The sequence below is a fragment of the Mustela nivalis genome (genome assembly GCF_964662115.1).
Source record: "Mustela nivalis genome assembly, chromosome: 14".
NCBI classification, from domain to species: Eukaryota; Metazoa; Chordata; class Mammalia; order Carnivora; family Mustelidae; genus Mustela; species Mustela nivalis.
This window is the reverse complement of record NC_139033.1, coordinates 39,397,395-39,410,940: the sequence shown is the minus strand read 5'-3', so window position 1 is coordinate 39,410,940 and position 13,546 is coordinate 39,397,395. Positions and strand designations below refer to the sequence as shown.

The 13,546-nt window shown below is 39.7% G+C and overlaps 1 protein-coding gene across 1 annotated transcript in view; it reads left to right on the top strand.

Moving 5' to 3' along the window:
- RAB27B (RAB27B, member RAS oncogene family) overlaps positions 1–13,546 on the top strand; it is a 206,502-nt gene that overhangs the window by 15,715 nt on the left and 177,241 nt on the right. Inside the window, exon 3 of the mRNA XM_082699654.1 lies at positions 1,932–1,997. The gene's annotated coding sequence lies outside the window, so the exon portion shown is untranslated. The remainder of the gene's footprint in view (positions 1–1,931; positions 1,998–13,546) is intronic.

The window sequence follows — 13,546 nt, the reverse complement described above, 5'->3', positions numbered from 1 at the left end:
GGTGGTTTTATTGTCATAAAGCCATGGAGACAATGCAAAAATTATTCCATAATTATTAATGCTTTTGGAAAAGTATTTTAGAAAGATTTATATTCATCATATTTAACCAATTAGTATTTGAAAATGGACAGAGCAAAAATGTTATGGTTGTATGTCTGTGTTTATCATAATGTGAATGGGGCATTAGACAAGTCATAGTATATACGGCCTGGGGAACACTTTCTCCTCAACAACAATGAGGAAGTTTGAGATCACTCTTCTTATAGTCTCTGAGTTCCAGAATATCCTTGGATGATACTAGCCTTGACTCCTTCACCAAACACATATATTGGGAGTGAAAATTACTGTCTACTGCAAAGCTCTTTTGGAATCTCTTTTTGCCTCAGGAGACCTCAGGTGATCTATGGTTTTTTGATCATTCTCCAAAATAGAATAATTCAGTTGAAAACCCTAATTTTTATCTTTTTTCAGCTTAGATTTGATCCATAGCTTCGGGAAAATGAAAGGGACAGGAAACCGTAGTCTTTTCTTCTGGGTCACCTTCCCTCCTTCTTGTTCTAGGTTTTCCAGACACCAGAGGTTCAGAACAGGGAGGAACAGGGGGTGGCTACTGCAACAAATATTTATTTCTTTATTTCACTGGGTATGAAATGTGTAGGTTGTGATTATTCTTGTCGAATTAGCTTTAATTTGTATCCACTCTTCAGCACATGTCCAAATGTTGGCTCCCTCATGGGACACGGGTAGAACTTCAGGGAACATCACAATATCCAGTGTTATAGCCACTAGGGCAGGCTAGCTTCTTCTGCAGCACAAACAACACTGTAAAATTAGTGGTTTAAAAATGAGAGTTTGGGGGGGCATGGTATATGTCTATCACACATATCTTGCACAGAAGGTAGGGCTTCTACTCCAAACCTGCTCACTGACCCTCGCTGATGGTATCTCAAAATGGTCTCCATCACGCAGAGTTCTGGTGGGTAGGACCTCTGTAATGAATGCTTTAGAATAGAAGAGAGAGATGTAACTTCTGCTCACAACTCTCAGGCCTGAATACGACTTCTTCATTCCCTCACCCCACCATGAATCGGACAAGAAGTGAGTCTTGCCATGTGCCTGGGAATATTTGGCAAACACTCAGCATGGGAATTCTGGCTTTCTCAAACTCAGTCCATTTCACCATTAGCCTTTGATCCTTGCCAGCCTCTCGCTGCTGGAGTCCCTTTATCTAGAAACATGCCTGAGTCCCCATATGCCTGTGTCCTCATTTCTAGATTCATGCCTGGCTATCCTCTGTGGTATCCATTGAAAAGCTCAGGCATCATTGTCATGCAAAATTCACAAAAATATTCCATGTGTTTGAGCAACCAGGTGTGTAATGTTGGAGGCAAGCTATAGCAAGCTTGGGGACACCCCACCTTGCATTTGCTCCCCCTCTTTCCATCCTTGCATTTCTTTTCCCTCCTGTTGGCTTGAGGTTGAACTGTCAAATAAGGCATTAATGCTTCGTCTTTGCCTCTTACTCTGTTTTCTAGGGAACTGCGCTAAGATAACTAGTCATCTTTGGGAGAAAAGAGGGAGTAGTGATTTTGAAAAAGATAGAACTTCAGAGAGGTTGGTAATATTCTACTTCTTGACCTAGGAAGTTACAGTGTGTTTGTTTTGTGATAAGTCATTGAACTGTACATTTATTTTTTGTATATCTTTCTAATTTTTTTTAAAAAATTAAAACCTATGGGAAAAAATCCCCAGAATTACATTTTATCTAAACCTGCCACAGAGTCAAATTCTAAAACTGGAGCAGAGAAACAATGGAAAAGGAGTTGGAGATGAACTGAATACACGAAGCCCGGCTTTGTATAGAACATGAGCTCTTAAAAGCCTCCCTGTTCTTCCCTTCCTTTAGTGAGATTATTTCTTCTGTTTCACAGCTGGGGCTCTGGAAGCCCACAGAAGGAACAGCAAACACCATATCCAACAGGTCTTCATGGCAGAAGGTAAGAGCAGTCTTTGGTGGGACCAAATGGTCCCACTTCCTTGTTCCATAATGAATGTCCTTCACAAGCAGAAGATACTCCGTAATCTTAGCTAAAATTCAACTACATTGGCAGCATTTTGTGATTTTTGCCCAAGTCTGTTCAACAGAGTGCTACGTCTTCAGGAAGGACTGTGAGTAACACCTATATTAGCGAGTAAAAGATACAAGATCTAAAGTTGTCAGTGCTATGAAAATACAAGATACCCAGTGATGGGTGAGAGCAGATTGTATTCTGTGCCGCTTGCTATAAGTGCCATTCATTAGCTCTTTTTCTCATTAATTGGAACTGGGCTTATAGTTCCTTAATGCTTCTAAGCTTCTCTCTTTCTCTTTCTCTCTCTTTTAGAATAATGCACAAGAACTGTTTGGCATGGCTCTACATCCGAACAGGCAATTCTATAAAGACAGAAAATAGGTTACTTATTCCGTTGGGTGGGAGAGTTGGGAATGGGAGAAAGAGCAGTGGCTGCTAATGATTTGAGAGCTATTTTTTTAGGGTGGCACCTGCCACCAGAATGTGTCACCCAGAGAAACTGCAACACGCCACCGATGACTTGGCAGCCTCTCACCTTGCTAGGCAAGATCCTTCGGGCCTTCCCCCCAGTCTCATTCCCTCCTCCATCCCTATGGCCCAGGAGCTGAAGAGGTAGACGCGATAAGGAAGAGGGAGGGTTGACGAGCAGATGGGAGCCCCTTACCACTCTGGGTTCACTCTGGAGCTCGGGAAGAGAGAAAACCTGTGCTCTGAGCTTCGGGGGCTGAATGATTCCTATAATGACTCAAATGAGATCTGCTTGTTTTGCAGCAGGCTCTGGCCACATTGCTTTACCCACGTGAATTCATTCGACTCCCAAGAGTCGATAAAGTCACCACTGTTTCTAGCATGATTTTATACTAAGGAAACTGAGAACCGAGAGATTTAATCAACTTTCCTGAGGTTACACAATTTTCAGTGACAGGCAGGTGAGCTCAGTACAGGATAGAATCTTTTTATGTGTTAAGGAGTAAAGGAAGAGATTTGCGAGTGTCCTTGAAATGGTTGAAAAACGGAAGAAAAATAAGCCACTTCATGATTGTACCCTCACAAATTCAGAATGATCTGGGGTGGAAATATACAAATATGAATAAAAAATACATGCAAATATATGCACAGAACTTAAGGCTGTTTATCAAATATTAATAACAATCCTCACCGGGAGGTAGAATTATGAGGGGTTGTCAATGTTCCTTTGTATTTTTAAGTGGTTTTCCCAAATTTATACTATGAATAGATATACTTTTATATACTAATTAGAAACAATACAGTAAAAATTATATAAATAGTCATAACTTAAGTCTGGATCCAAAACACACCATTTACCCCTTAATTGTATTTCTGCTTGCAATACAAGTGAGAGAATTTAATGGGAGTTACTGCATTCTTAGGAATTATGTACATAATTGGTAAAACAGATAGCAAGAAAGGCAGAGAAAGGAATGAGAACTGTGGGTGTATTCTACGAGAAAAGACACTCGTTTGTCTGGGTCAGCAGTGGGCCCAGCAGCAGTTAACCCAGTGCCGGGTGCAAGGACCTGCCAGGAAACCATGTGGCCTTTGTGTCTCTGTGGCCTCAGCTGCTCAGCTGTCATGGAGAACCACAGTGCTTCGTACCAAAGGTGGCACTTGGCAGAAGTAGCAGAAGTGCCTGGGGGACCCGCTAGGTGCTGAGCAGAGATGGAGCTTAGAGAAGAAATTAAAATGTAGAGAACACTGGTTACTGAACAGGCAACAGACCTTTGGGATCTTCATAAATCCTCTAGGAGCGTACACAATTTGGAGATTAAGATCCTACAAGAATAACGGGGCCGGGAGTGGGGAATGAATTGACCTAAAGTTACTACCATTAACTTCATCCTATTTCTAGACAACAAAATGGGGGCAAGATAGGCAAGTGCCATGCCTTCAAAGCCAGCTAGTGTTTGACGATGCATTTTGTGACATCGTGTAGACCAGCCTCCGAATGAGATTGGGATATTTCTACAGGAGGACACGTATCTCCATACTGGCAAATATCTGGGTCATTATCGGGAACTTTGAGCTCTCCTCTGAAGTCTTGGCTTTGTGTGGATAGGATACAATATTGCTAATTTTATGGATTATTACCTCAGTACCTTGGACAAAGATCTGTCTAAATGATAGGATATCCATAAGTGAAAATGGTTTGATATTCACCTTTTACCTACCAGAGCTTGGTTAAGAGTAATTATAATTCTCAGTCCAAATTATATATGAACTGCTGCTCCTCGAATTCCTTTCCATTATTTTTTTGTTCCTGTTGTTGAAGAAGCTCTATTTCTTTATAAACACACAAAATTCAGGCCTTCATTAGTGAAATCTTCTTTGATGGAATTCAAATGAGTGCAATTTAATTGTAAAAATCATTTTGTTTTATTTTATCATTGTATTTTAGCATGTGCATTGAATTCTTAGTATCTAGCTCTGTTTCTATCTAATGACTATCAGCAGTAATATTTCTTGAGTAAATATCTCTTAATGGTACTTTAAATATCATCTTACATGTAATCCATGGACTTTGACACTAGGTCTGGCTGTTTGAAACAACTGTCCCCTCAATTAATAGGATTCTATGTTTCTTTGACCAGATAGACTGGCCCTGTTAAAAAAAAAAAAATTTAACAGTTACTTAGTGCCATCTAGCGGGTAGTTTGTTGTGAACAAAAACTCTAAAAATCTTGTTTAGCAAAAAGGCTTGTTTACATCTTATTTTGTTTGTGATGCTACTGAATGTATATTACTTGAATCTCAAGTTTTATAAATTAGGATGTAATAGAGCTAACAAATTCTAAAATTATTTTCTATTGCACTAAATAACTAGTTTTTGATTAGCTAAGAAATATGTTAGAGATTTCCCAAATAGTTTATAATCACTCTCTTTTATTGGAAAAATTAAAGTTCTCAAGACCAATTTAAAATTCTACAACACATATTTCTCATTAATCAAAAAATTTAAATTATGCTATTCAGAAGGAGTGATTTGATATTGCTGTTAAGTGTAGGAGTGTTAATAACAAGAACATAATTTCTTACAAAATTACTTAGTTTGGAGAGCATATGATTTACTACGAATAACTATTTTTAGGGAAATAACCTAGCATATTTTAGCATAACATTCATAGTGTTAGTTCTGTAGAATTTTTCTCTTTGTTAGTTTCAGAAACAAAATTTCAGGGTATATTCTGCCATTATTAAGCAATATATTCTTTTTAAAAATTTCATCTATTTTAGAGACAGAGAGAGAGAGAGTGTGTGTGTGTGCAAGCAACGGAAGGGGCAGAGGGAGAGCGAGAGAGAATCCATAAGCAGACTCTGCGCTGATGGGCCACAGTCCCATGACCCTGAGATCATGACCTGAGTCGAAACCAAACTGAGTTGGCTTCTTAACCAGTGGAGCCACTCAGGCGCCCTATAAACTGTACTTTTTTTTTAAGTCATCACATTTGTAGTTTAATGTGGAATTATTTGTGTACATAGTTGGTCAACATTATTTGTTGGTCAACATTATTTGTTGAATATCATTTCAACATTGTCTATCGAATGGAATGAATATGTGGGTGGAATGAAATAAATGAAGATGGAAGACACACGTTTTTGTCAAGGATGGCAGTGCACAAGCGCAGGTGACAGCAGGGAAGGATACAGAAAACTAGAGCTCATGTGCCTTGCCAATCTGACATTTTCTTCTTTCCTCAACTGACAAAAGTTTGGTGATAATGAGACCTGTGCAACTGTGAGATGCATGGTCTTGTGAGGTATAGGTCTTGCACTGGATATTTGTAAACTTAGCTGGATGGCAATGACGGTAGGGATGTGACAATGACAGGGACTGTATCACGGCATCCTAACAAAACTGCCGTTGGATGCTTGCTGTGTACCAACAAGTGTTCTCATTGATTTTCATAAATTATATTAATTACTCTTCTCCCAAACATGTGAATGGGTATTCTCAGTTTTCCCATTTTATAGAACAGGGGAAAAAGTCGCAGCGTGGTTAAGCAACCTGTTGAAGGTCACACAGCTAGTCAGGGGTATTAGAAGGAATTGAACCCAAGTCTGTCTGGTTTTGCTTTTAATTTTGTTCTGTTACTAATTGCAACAATTATAAATGGGTTTTGATGCCATTTGTTCATCTTACTTCATTGTAAATGAATTTCTAGTATTATGTATGTGGTTCACTTAGAAGGCTCTAGAATACCATTGAAATGCTAACATTCCATGTTTCTATAAAAGAATCTTTTCTCACAGACAAAAGAAATACTACGACCTTGCATTCTTTCCATCTCTAAGAAATGAATGTAAAACTCCCCTGGTGCGTCAGAATTGGCATTGTCGTTGACCGTTGGCATTGACAATTGACATTGACATTGTCGTCATCTGCGTTTCCAGGAAACTAAACCCCTTTCTGATTCCTGGGAACTGTCTTTGTGTAGGTCAAGGCTCCTATTACTCAAACTGACCCCAGCGAAAGATCAATGCTTGGTCAATCAGATACTTTTTCCTGGGACTCTAAGTCATGGAAAAATGATACAAGGAAGAAGGGACAACCACCCTTCATAATGGTGATGATACCTGGAGACATTTGGTGGAGAAGGGGGCCTGTGCAGGCTAGTCCTACCAAAAGTTGATGTCCTTTCTGCTCCTTGGCGTCTTATGTTTTACCAGCCTGGTTGGGCAGGTTCTCATTAATTCTGGGAGCTGCTATTATGCTTCCAATGCATCCGATTTCTGCCTAAGATCATCAGAGTCAGTTTCATTGCTTGAACCCGAAAACCTTGACTGATACCCCACTTATAATACCAATACGGTGATATCTACAGCTACTGATATTTGTCAGTGTTGAAGAGATTATTTTGGTGCTGTCTCCAATAAATCAGGTTAAAGCATAGGAGTATAATTGATTATGGTTTTCCAGTGTAATAGAAAGAAGTTTCATGAGAAATTTGCTGACCCAACATTTCAGACTAGAGATTTTATCGTAATGATGTTATAGTTTCTCAATACATCTCTGATGTATTCCACTTACAGAATGTTTATTGGTGTTTTCAATCTGTTGTAGAGGGTGAGACTTATGGTTATACACATGGAAGACCAAGATGTCCTTTGTCTCCCTGGGTTATTAGAGTGTGGACTTAGAAGAATTCTACATTCGGCATTACTGCATCTTGTGGATTTTTATATAGAGACAGTACAACATGATGATCTTGGAGCATAGACTGGGGCCCAGGGACAGGTAGCGGGTCTGAATGACTCTCTGATCTACTTACCATGTGTGATCTTAGGCAAGTTGCTTAACTTTTCTGTGCCTCTTTCCCCCTAATTTTTAAGAGATTTTATTTATTTATATGAAAGAGAGAGTGCAAATGGGGGGAGGAGCAGAAGATGAGGGACAAGCAGACTCCGTGCACGCAGAGGCTGGAGCAAGACTCAATCTCATGACCCTAAGATCATGACCTGAGCCAAGATCAAGAGCCAGATGCTCAACCGACTGAGCCACCCAGGCGCAGCTTCCACCGATTTTTAAATGGCAATAGTCATAGAGATTATTTTAATAATCTTACAACTGAGTAATTTAAGGAGTCACACTTCTTGTAATTTTCCATCAACACCTAGCATAAAGACAAAATGAAGGCATATACTTATGGCATGAACTTAATGCATACAAATAACATTTTCTTCTGTTAAGGAAGAGGCAAGGTTCACAAGTTACCCTACGGCCTCTCAGTAGCTTTTGTTTACATTAATTAATAGAAAAGCGTCTAAGTGACAAGCCAGGAGTTAACATGAATACCATATTCTTAACTGAAGACCTTATTTGAACTTTACTAGTTTTTCCACTAATGTCCTTTTTCTGTTTCCCGCTGGGTAAGGGATATTTGGAATCTCTCTGTGTTGTTTTTTGCAACTTTTCTATAAGTCTAAAATTAGTTCTGAATCAAAAATCATTTTTAAGTACAAAAAAGAAATGAAAGGCTGAAAGTTTGGGAGAGGAAAAATAATGTTTTACTTTTCTCTTTAAAGAAACACGCTGAAGGGCGCCTGGGTGGCTCAGTGGGTTACTGTCTGCCTTCTGCTCAGGTCATGATCCCAGAGTCCTGGGATCGAGCCCTACAGGGGGAAATCCCTGCTCAGCGGGGAGCCTGCTGCTTCCTCTCCCAAGCCCCCTGCTTGTGTTCCCTCTCTCAATGTCTCTCTCTGTCAAAAAAATAACTAAAAATCTTTAAAATAAAACAATAAAAATGATGATGTGTAATAAAGTTATAGAAAAGATTTTTACACATAAACTTTTTTGTTTTAAATTTTTATTTAAATTCTAGTTAATTAACATATAGTGTAATATTGGTTTCAGGAGTGTAATTTAGTGATTAGTCACTTCCATACAACATCCAATGCTCATCACATCATGTGCCCTCCCTAATCCCTCTCACCCATCTAGCCCATCCCCCACCCACCTTGCCTCCAGCAACCCTCAGTTTTACACGTAAAATGTGTTAGAGACTCTTTGAAGCTAGCCTGTCCCTAAACACTGAATGGCTTATCATGTATTTGGCAATACAGCAACAGTAGAACAAGTGATGGCTAGAAAGATCTAGAACATGTTAGTGGAAAACAAAATTTTATTTCATGTGTTTATTTTATTTTTTAAAAAAGATTTTATTTATTTTTTGACACAGAGAGAGAGAGAGACAGGGAGAGAGAGGAAACACAAGCATGGGGAGCGTGAGAGGGAGAAGCAGGTTTCCTGCTGAACAGGAAGCCGGACACGGAGCTCGATCCCAGGACCCTGGGATCATGACCTGAGCTGAAGGCAGATGGCTAACGACTGAGCCACCCAGGTGCCCCGAAAACAAGATTTTAAAGACACTTCTGCTGCTCGCCTCATCCAGCCCTCCATCACATGTAGACTAAATTCTTTTTATTGTATTTAATTGTTTACAATTAAATTGTTTACATTACATTTAAATGTATTTAATTCTATCTCTCACTCTGACTCTTCTTGCAACACACTTTTTGATCTTCTAGGAGACAGCTTTCTCAGATCAGTCCCTAGCTCCAAAGTTGCATTGCTCATTCAATAGCCTGTGGACAAATCACCTAAGATGCATGTTAATAATGTTGATTCTTGGATGAAACCTCAGACCTATCATATCAGAACCTCTGGATATTGGTCTCAGTAATCTGCTTCTCCCAAAATACCCTAGGTCTAACTTACAAGACCTCCAGGATGCTGTTTGAATGTCTACACTTCACATCTAGGACCCTCTTACCCCCAAAATGGGCCTTAGTGTCCATGGTTAACAACCTGGCTAAGAAGCTAGTCTTGGAATTTTTTTCTTCTGTATATTACTATATACCTTCTCATACTCATTTAAATTATTTTGTTTAAACCACAAATAAGAACTTTCTCACTAATTTCCTTCAGATTTTGGTGAAGAAAGAGGCACAAAGGCAAGGAAGACCACTGATGATGTGAAAAAATACTCGAACAGTCAAGTGCTAAAAGGACTTTGGATGAAATGTTATCATTTAAATTTTATTTTATTTATATTTCTTACTCAACTGCATCTGTATTTGCAAAATTATGCCTGTTACATGTGTACTGTTTGCCACCACATAGAGGTTATAAACATGTAACTTAAAAATAATATTATTTGCCCTGAAGTCAACTTTGATTTCAACATAGATGAGCAGGCTTCTCCATTCATGGCTGTCCTACTAGGACTGGCTGGTGGGACAACCAGAAGCAGGGGTGGGAAATCTGGGCTCTAAGAAAAAGCACGGTAGGAGCATGGGAATCCGAAGCCACATAAGGGATTCCACAAACAAAAGAAGAAAATGATGCAGGGCTGAACAAGGTATGGGTGTGTGGCCTTCAAGGAGGTCAGATGTTAGGGGAACAAATGTCTGCTTCAAATCAGCAAGGTTAAGGGTCCTCAAGGAATGGGAGAGTTGGCATTTAGAGAAGAGTTTTACCTAATTCTCACCTGGGACCTCCCGCCCCCCCCCCTTTTAAAGATTTTTTATTTACTTACTTGACAGAGGGATAGAGAGAATACAAGGAGGGGGAGGCACAGGCAGAGGGAGAAGCAGGCTGCCTGCGGAGCAGGGAGCCCAGTGTGGGGTTCCATCCCAGGACTCTGAGATCATAACCTGAGCTGAAGGTAGATGTTTAACTGACTGAGTCACCCAGACACCCCACGTTGGGCCCTTTTAAGGGTCCATCTTCAGCAAATTTAACTGATATGTCCACAGGACATGACTAGGGTAGAAAAGGGAAAATCAGAGGCCAGGGATAGCCTGGCACGGTCCCTGGCTGATACTAAAAGTTTGTAACTCACAGTGGAGCAAGAATAGGACTCGAAGAGGCAGAAATAGGACTGATATTCTATCAGTTGCTTGATAGGACCTAAAATGTAGTACATTTAATTAAAAAAAAACCCACAATGCACTGTGTTTTTATTTTTATTTAAATTCAGTCAACATATAGTACATCATTAGTTTCAGACGTAGTGTTTGATATCTCATCAGTTGCATATAATACCCAGTGCTCATCACATCACATGCCCTCCTTATTTTATTTTTTAAAGGAAGAGAGAGCATGAGCAGAGGGAGAGAAAGAATCTTAAGCAGACTTTGTGCTGAGCTTGGAGCCCAACTTGGGGCTCGATCTCACATCCCTGAGATCATGACTTGAGCTGAAATCAAGAGTCAGCCGCTTTAACCCACTGAGCCATCCAGGCGTCCTGACTGTGTTTTGTTTTTAGTGGTGACAAAAAAATAAAAAAAATAATAATAATCTTGCAATATGTACTTTTCCCAAAAAGCTTTAGCCTAAAACTGGTCAGAGAAATCTTTGTTCTTCTCCTTTCCCTGGAATAGATCATGTAATTCCCGGCTTGATAGGGAATCCTGGTTTGAAAGAGATTATCTGTATGGGTCCAGGAGCAGCCCTTGTATTTGCTCATAGTTTCTAGGCTGTCACATTCCCCACCCCCCACCCAAGCACAGGCACAGCCTGTGACACTTTGAGCGAGATCACAGATTGGCCCCCACTAATGGTTAGTCAAGGATGAAATAGTGTTTGCTCTTCTGTGGGAAATTTCCGCCTCCCAGGCTTGCCATTTGGAGGCCTCAGACAAGATCATTTATTTCACAGCAGTGGGCACTTAACTTTGAAGCCTGTGTTTTACTCACGTGGGCTTGTCATCAGCGAGGCCCCCACTATCACTTGAAATCATTTCTGCAGAAAGGAAAACTATTACCGTGGCTCAGCACAGATGAATACATTGTGGCTTATATCTCCAGTTATATCTCCAGTATCTTCGATATAAGTTCTTTCCTGATGCGTCAGCCAAGGGTGGCTCCGCGCTCCTGTAAATTTCCCTGCAAATATATCTGTATTTCTCATGTCAACTTACCACATTGTGGTTATATCATTGCTTTTCATATAAGACAGTGCTTAAATCTAGTTCAAAATGTGGGCTCTAAAGTCATAGACATCTGGGTTTGAATCTTTGTTCTAACACTTCTAGGCTGTGTGGCTTTGGATGTTTCCTAATTCTGTTTGTTAATCTGTAAAATGGGGATAAAGAGAGCACATAGTTTGTAGGGTATCTGTGAGAATTACGTGATTAAGCATCTAGCACAGAATGATTTCTTGATGAATATTGCCTTCCATTATCATTATCTCTCTAATTAATCTATACGCTTTTTGAAGAGCAAAACTCATGTTTTATACAATAGTATCCTAGTTTGGTAGCCCATAGCATAGTGTGTTATGCAGAAATAAGCACTCAAAAACAATTTTTGAATGGATAGCAAAATTATGAGGCCTTGAGATTATGGAACACGAAAAGAAGAAAGAGAAAGTCATGAAGGAATCTCGCAAGAAATTGCTTCACATTTGGTTATCATCTCAGTGTATTTTAGATATTATTGCTTAATTGGATCAAAACAACCCTGAAATAGAGATATTAATTTGTCCATTACATCTAGGAGGATGTTAAGGCTTAAGGGTTTAAATAACTTGCCTAAGGTGCCTGGAGGTCTCAGTTGGTTAAGTGACTGCCTTCAGCTCATGCCATGAGACCGGAATCCTGGGATTGATCGAGTCCTGCGGTGGGCTCCTAGCTCCATGGGGAGTCTGCTTCTCCCTCTGATCTTCTCTCACTCTCTCTCCCTCTCTCAAATAAATAAAATATTAGGGAATAAATAAATAACTTGTCTAAAGTCGCCGGGACAACAAGGGGTGTAATTGGGCTTTGAGCAAAATCCTTGTTCCATGACCCTGTCCATCCTAAGGGGCTTTGCTGTCCATATTTGTTAGCTTGTTTTGTTCCATTAAAGGCTGTTGCTAGTGTACAGCCTCTTTTCTCCTTTCTACGCCCTTAGCATCAGCCTGAGGGACCTCTGTCACGCAGGGTCTCACATGGTCAGTCAGATTACTGAAAGTCTAATGTGGATGACTGCATGCTTAATCCAATCAATTGTGCACTAAATCAGCCATAAAAATGGCTGACAACACAGACCCCGGCAGGCCTTGGGAGAAGTCACTGGCCACACACACAGGGGCTGCGTTTGTGCGTCACACAAACAAGGCCATCTGAGAAAGTAGGAGAGAGTAACATCTCTTGCATTTTCTGCATATTTCTACAATTACCTTGTTTTCTTTTAGCTTTGCTGATTTTCTCTTGGGACATGGGAAGTTCTTTCCCTTCTCCCAGCTTTATTGGGGTATAATTGACAAATAAAATTTAGAAATATTTAAGGTATATAACATAATAATTCAGTGTATGCATATGCTGTGAAATTAGAATCACAGTCAAGCTAATTAATATATCCATCATTTCCCATAGTTACTATATTGTGTGTGTATGCTGAAAACACTTACGATCCAATCTCTTAGCAAATTTCAAGTATACAACTCAGTGTTATTAATTATAGTCATCATACTGTGCACTGGAATCCAAGAACTTCTTTCTATATTATTTAGATCTAAGGCTGTGCCCCAAATTCAACTCTATATGAATTTAAGGAAAGAATTGAAGTGAAATTTGCTCAGCAGTTTCTAAGCACTGTAATTGCTATGGTGTAAAAATATGCTGACTGCTATGTCATCTTTCTTCACTAAAAATTAGGGACAAAATTAAATTTATATTTATATAGAGGTGCTGTATATCCCATATCAAAACTCAGAAGCTATTAAGATAAATATTCATATTTAGCACTGCATGAAAGTCCTTAAATTTCTGCACAGAAAAGGGAAAATAACTCAAAATCAACAACAAACTGGAAAAATATTTTCAACATATAGGGCAATTTTTAAAAACATTGTTGGGTGCCTGGGTGGCTCAGTGGGTTAAAGCCTCTGCCTTTGGTTCAGGTCATGATCTCAGGGTCCTGGGATCGAGCCCCACATCGGGCTCTCTGCTCAGCGGGGAGCCTGCTTCTTT